The sequence below is a fragment of the Myxocyprinus asiaticus genome, chromosome 24 (assembly GCF_019703515.2).
Source record: "Myxocyprinus asiaticus isolate MX2 ecotype Aquarium Trade chromosome 24, UBuf_Myxa_2, whole genome shotgun sequence".
Lineage (NCBI taxonomy): Eukaryota > Metazoa > Chordata > Actinopteri > Cypriniformes > Catostomidae > Myxocyprinus > Myxocyprinus asiaticus.
Genome location: NC_059367.1, coordinates 41,839,812 through 41,845,811, shown reverse-complemented (window position 1 = coordinate 41,845,811; position 6,000 = coordinate 41,839,812). Strand labels below are relative to the sequence as shown.

The 6,000-nt window shown below is 35.3% G+C and overlaps 1 pseudogene; it reads right to left on the bottom strand.

The window, feature by feature from the left end:
- Window positions 1-265: 265 nt before the first annotated feature.
- On the bottom strand, window positions 266-1,246 carry LOC127415190 (transcription factor HES-2-like; annotated as a pseudogene).
- Between the last annotated feature and the right edge of the window lie 4,754 nt (window positions 1,247-6,000).

Here is a 6,000-nt window from a genome sequence, read left to right as displayed (position 1 = left end):
GTTTACAACCCATCATCTTTAAACCCCAAAGAGGATTGCATAAATTATGCTCATAAAATGCAACTGCTTCCGTGATCTGTGCTCTTTGGCTGTCTATACATTTTAAAGTAGCCTCATTTTAGTCATTAAATCCTTTAACATCCTTACATGTAATCTCCATCGCAGGATTAAAAATGTTTTATCCAAAACTTTTTTTACGACAAATAAATAATATACATGTTATATAATGTTAAATGTAAATCATTTCCCTGAAGTCTCTCCGACGATGTGTGCTTGGTCACGGTCTCTACATGTACACAGCTGCTTGTGGTGCAGGCTGGGGTTGGCTTGAAGCTGATGCAGTACAGACAGTGTGGTTTTCTGTCGCAGAGCTGTTGCTCCTCAAGCTCACAAGTCTCTGGTGCATTTGTGATATTCTGGAGCTCTGCGCACAGCAGTTCCGACAGGCCGATGTCGCAGATACCATGGATTGCTGGATGAACTCGTTGACACGCTGATAGGTGTCTGTGTCGAGCTTGGATTGGGGCAGGAGCGTAGAGATTCACTGCAAACAGGCTTTATAGCCCTCTTTATGGATGTCTGTTTGATCTTTGGAGAGAGAGAAAATCATTAAACACACTTGGCCTGTTTGAAATACTGTAGATGCCACTTAACAACTGTAAAAATATGATATCAAGATTAAATATGCTATTGTGAACTCACCTTTAGCTGATGAGGAAGGCAGATCTCCAAGGAACCAGACTGTCATCTCAAGAATGTCAGCTTTCTTGAGTTTTGAATAGCGTGAAGCCTGCAAATTGGATAAAAATTGACAAATTAGGGTATTTTTCAGGCACTGCCATTCATCTGGGTGAAAAAATAGTAATGGTCATGTCAGTTTTTAAGTTAAAATACTTATGTCTTTGCCGAACAGCGGGAGTTTGAGTGTTTTAAAGTGATTGAGGCTCTCGTTTATGCGAGCACGCCTTCTTTTCCATCAATGGCTTGAGAGTCTGCAAAAAGAAAGAAATGTGTTAATGTTAGTGTCAAAAACTTTATTATTAAAACTATTTTATTCTAAAACATGAATTGTGCCTTCATGACTGTTTAATTAAAGAACCCAAAGTCACCCTCACCTTTCTCAATTCATAAGCCTCTTTTCTCTGAGCTACAGTCATTGGAGAACCGAATGAGTGGGAATGAGCTTCAGTAATAATGTTGGGAGTCATGGTTTGATTGCTTGGTGTTTTGCCTCTAGGTGTGCTCTTGGAAGAGGACTGGAGTGGTTTGTGGTCAGGCTGAGCAAGAGGGGTCTTTTATAGGGCTCTTTGGTATTGAGGGAGGGCTTCTCTATTGTGCCTTCAGTTTGATGCAGGGGGAGATGCCAAAGGGTGATGGTCTGACAGTCCCAAAGTTACCATCTGCTGAGTGATGTTGGTTGAATCTCAACCACTGGTATGCAAGAATGATTGATTAAAATAAATTTTAGATTTTTCATAGACTACATCTGTTTCAGCTGATAGTTTTCACAGAAATCTTGGCTTATAGGCTACAATATAACTAACTCAGAATAAAATGTGTAAATTATAAGACCATAATTAATTATATAAAAGTTCATCTTTTACTTCACAATCTGGTTTAGTCATAGCCTACTCATTTATGAACAAACTTCTTCAAGCGTTTTGAAATTGCATTTTTGTTGGTAGAAAATGTGTCATTTTATGTATGTATGTATGTATTTATTTATTTATTATTGCAGTTTGTTTACGCAGAAATACGGCACAAAATGTTTTGGCCTACTGATTAACAATACAGCATGATGACTACACAATAATTGACCCCAGCCATGATATACTGTTAACATCTGCTTACATTTGAAGCATCACTATTGGATATAGGCTACGTTCTTATTGCTCAAATGGCATACAGCAAGCCATGCATTTGATGAGTATTCAAGTTAAGCGAAGGGCATGGAGGCTTGCAATCCCAAATAGTTTCCAAAAAATATAAAAAGGATAGGATTGCAGGCAAAAAAAGATAGTTTTCCATTAGGGGTTCCTTTAGTCCCATTGTAGCCTACCTTTATACATGAAAAGTTTTTTAATTTTTACAGCTTTTGCGTGTTTCTAGCATTTTCTAGACATATATTTTCCTATTTTCTGTTGTCCAGAGTCCACATTATGTTAAGGGCTCAACTCCTCATTTCAAATCAATGGTGATATCACGCCTGACACACGCCGAGAATATGGAACAGATGGATGTCTGTTACTCCAATCACACCAAAGCGTGCCACCTATTTGAATCCCAACCCCCTCAATTCAAGACCGCCAAACTCTTTAGTCACCTGTTTGCTGTTTGTACCCTATTACATTGCTGCGTCGATGGTGTATCTTTCCAAACTATTCTGTGTCTGAGCCATATGACTGAATATGGCAATAGAGCAACAAGGAGTGATGCAAAGAGAATTGTTTTTCTTTGTTTTTTGTTTTCTACTCTCTTTATTTGAGTTAGGGGTTGGGGGATGACGGGAACTGTGTGGCACACACATATAAAAATAAAAAACGGACAATCATACGTCACCATCAAAAATGCATGTCTTGACAGATTTTCTCTGTTAGCGTCCATTTGGTTTGCTGTCTGCGGGTGTCACATACAAATTAAGTGTTTTCCAAGTCAACATTTTGCATCTCGAGTTTACTTATTTGTACGTGTTCTGTTATTAGAGCACAAATCATTGATTGTGCATTAAAGAGCACTTATGGGAGATCGATCTGCGATGGGCACACGTCACAGTCTCCAAGTGCACATCAGTTAACCTCCAATATAATTGGCATGCGCTGATCTCACCTAAAGAAGAAAAAAAATACTCACAGAATTATTTCAGTCAGGGTCGTCTTTATCCATGTAGTAAATGCCATGGATGCCCCATCTGTGCATGCTGAATACATTTAATCAACAGACCCACAAATAGCCTTACGGGCAAAAATAGATAGCTCAAGTGTTCAAATGCAGTGAAATTGTGGTTCATCAAACTCTTTAGTATAAATAGTGCACGCTATTGTGCTATTTTCACAAAGTCGTGGTTTGTAGGACAAATATGAAATCTACATTCACCCAAAAGACAGTTTTCTTTTAGTATTTTAATTGTCTATAATGTCTATTAAGTCTTTAATAATGGTTCATAATATAGCAGTAAATGCTGGTCAAGATGATAGTATTTCAGTAAAAAGCATGATGTGAAAAGGTGATTGTTCTTATACAGACATCTGATATTTGCTAATATATGCAAAACACATATATTAAATAAAAGTTCATATATGGTTTTCACTAATATATAAAGTCACATACCTCTACATATATGCAACATATATTTCAAAATACTACAAAATATCAGTTTTTATATATGTAACATATATTTTCCCAAATACTACAGTATACTGTTTACTAGTGTATATACAGTATGTCCATAGATTAAATATCCGTATGGATTAAACCTCTCATGTGTTTGTCAGCATCTGCTCAGAGGCATCTGAAATCTCATTATGTATGGCTCTATGTAAAAAAAATAATAATAACAAAAATTAAATAAAAAATCTTATATTAAACAAATATCACACAAAAAAGTATGCACAATGAACGCATGTTAAGCTCTTGTTTCTGGGGGGCACTACTCTTTTCTGAGTAACTTTGGACTGTATTACAACTACAGTGTTACAAAATAAAGCATTCAAGTTTTGTTGCATGTCCTGTATGGCAACATTTTAGATCCAATCAAACATCATCTAATTTTATAATTATAAAATATACACTAACAAAATGTTTGTTTTTATGAAGAGGCTCTCATTCATTTGTGCTATTGTTAAAGCAGAGGCTATTTAGATAATACAGTCTTTTTTAAGGTAAATTAATCTCAATTGCAACTAAATTCATTTATTTAATTTAGGATGTTTACTGTCTATCTAAAATGTACACCATTATTTTCCATTACTTGGCCATATAATTTATGGATGGGTTGTTCCCACTAACTTTCTTTACTATGTGTACTGAATACTGATTTATTCATATTATATGGCAGTATAGAATGAAATAACCACTATGTAAGCTTTATAATCAAGTTAAGATGGAGCTTTGACTATTTTTTGACCATCAGAAGCATAATAGTAAGTGATAATAACAATATTTTAATATGTTTAATAATTAATAAATCCACCATCCAAAGAATCACTTGTTGGCTCTAAAATATCGATTAATATAAGGAAAATAGGAAATCTTGTTACCTACATTGTGAAAATCATAGATCCACAGACGGTTTACAGTATGTCTCTTGGAAAACATGCAAACGATGCAGACAAACATTAAAGAAAGCCCTAATGAAGTATGCTTCCCAAGCCGAAACCAACGCTGTTGGCAAACAGATGTTAAACATGCAATATTGCATGAAGTTACTAGACAAGACTTAACTTAAAAGACAAATGAATGTGGATTGAATGAGCAGACATGTGGGATTTTACAAGATTTATGCGTGTCTCTCTCAGCATCACGCTGAGACTAGACTTCCGAGTCTGTTTGTCTGTATACGTCCATGCCTGCGTATACTAGTTGTTTTAGCAGCATTGATGACTTTGGGAGTTTTTATAGTACAATTTTAAAATATTTGTTTCCAAAATAAGCGTAGTTTTGAGTTAAATGGACATTTTAGATTTAGGCTATAAATGCAACATCTTCCAGATGGTCGCACAGGTCGTGTCCACTAAAGGGCTCGTTTTCAGGTTTATCACATTTATGTGTGGATTACTTATCGAACGTATATTTTAGAATGAAAAAGGATTTAGACTGTAAACTATATAAAAAGATGAATTAGAGGGATCATTAAATTATGAACAATTTACTGCCTTTGTCTGATTAATATGTAATCCTGTAATCCATAAAAAGTAACTGTAATCTGATTATGAGTATTTTAAAATGTAATTGAATCTTTTTTCAAGTACTTGATTTTTGTAATCTGATTATGCGATTAAGATTATATGTAATCCGTTACTACCCAGCATTGTTAATTGGTATTCTTTTATCAAATCTAAAATACTTTGGTTCAAATTCAAGCTTCTTTACGATCTTGCGTGTAAAATTGAATTAGTAGAGATCCATAATCCTACTTTCCAGTGGCTGCCCAAACTCTTGTAGGATTTAACTGTTAAAATACTTTAAAGACCATTTTCAAACCTGGTTTGAAATTATTTAATCAGTGTATGCAATCATTAAAACCCAGACTAAAGCTACAAGATTAACATGCGTGTCCATCAGCCAAACGATTGCATCCCTTGGTGAATCTCAACCCAAATGCATCAATAACATATCTAGTATAAACAACATATAGTCTTAATTAAAATACCCACGCCAAAAGCCAAGCCAAATGAATGCACATTTGTGATGTAGCCTAACTTTTCATGCAAAGGCTTGTTTTCCCTTTAGGATTATTAGTGCTTTTGTGATGTAGACGTACACAAAAAGCTTGCACATTTAATTCTTTTGAGGCAAGAGCATCACCCTCACATCTATAGTCCATTAAATGTAGGCTAAGTTATAGTATGTGAGAAGTGCGTATCTCCAAGCGATTTTCAAACCGTTTTTCTAAACTACCGAAAATAATTAGGCCTAGGCTACTTTAAATTCTTTTCTAGTAGTAAACCTTCGCAAGACCGAGAGGAAAAAACGGAAAGACGCGTTTTTGAAAGAACATTTTCTGTGTACATTTCCCTCAGTGTCCACGCTCGCGCTGGGCACGAGAACTGCACAAGCCATGGGGACAAAAGGCCAGATGTCTGTGCAATTACTGTATAATGCATGATAGAGATGGAAAAACTGCTGCTGCTCTTCTTTTCTCTAATTTACATTATGGGTCATATGGAAAAGTTAATATTATTTAATATGCTATATTTTTATATTATAGCCTTATGCTAGAATACGGATTGCAGTGAAACTGTTAGAAATATACATAAAATTCATGTGCTACTATGGGTTACT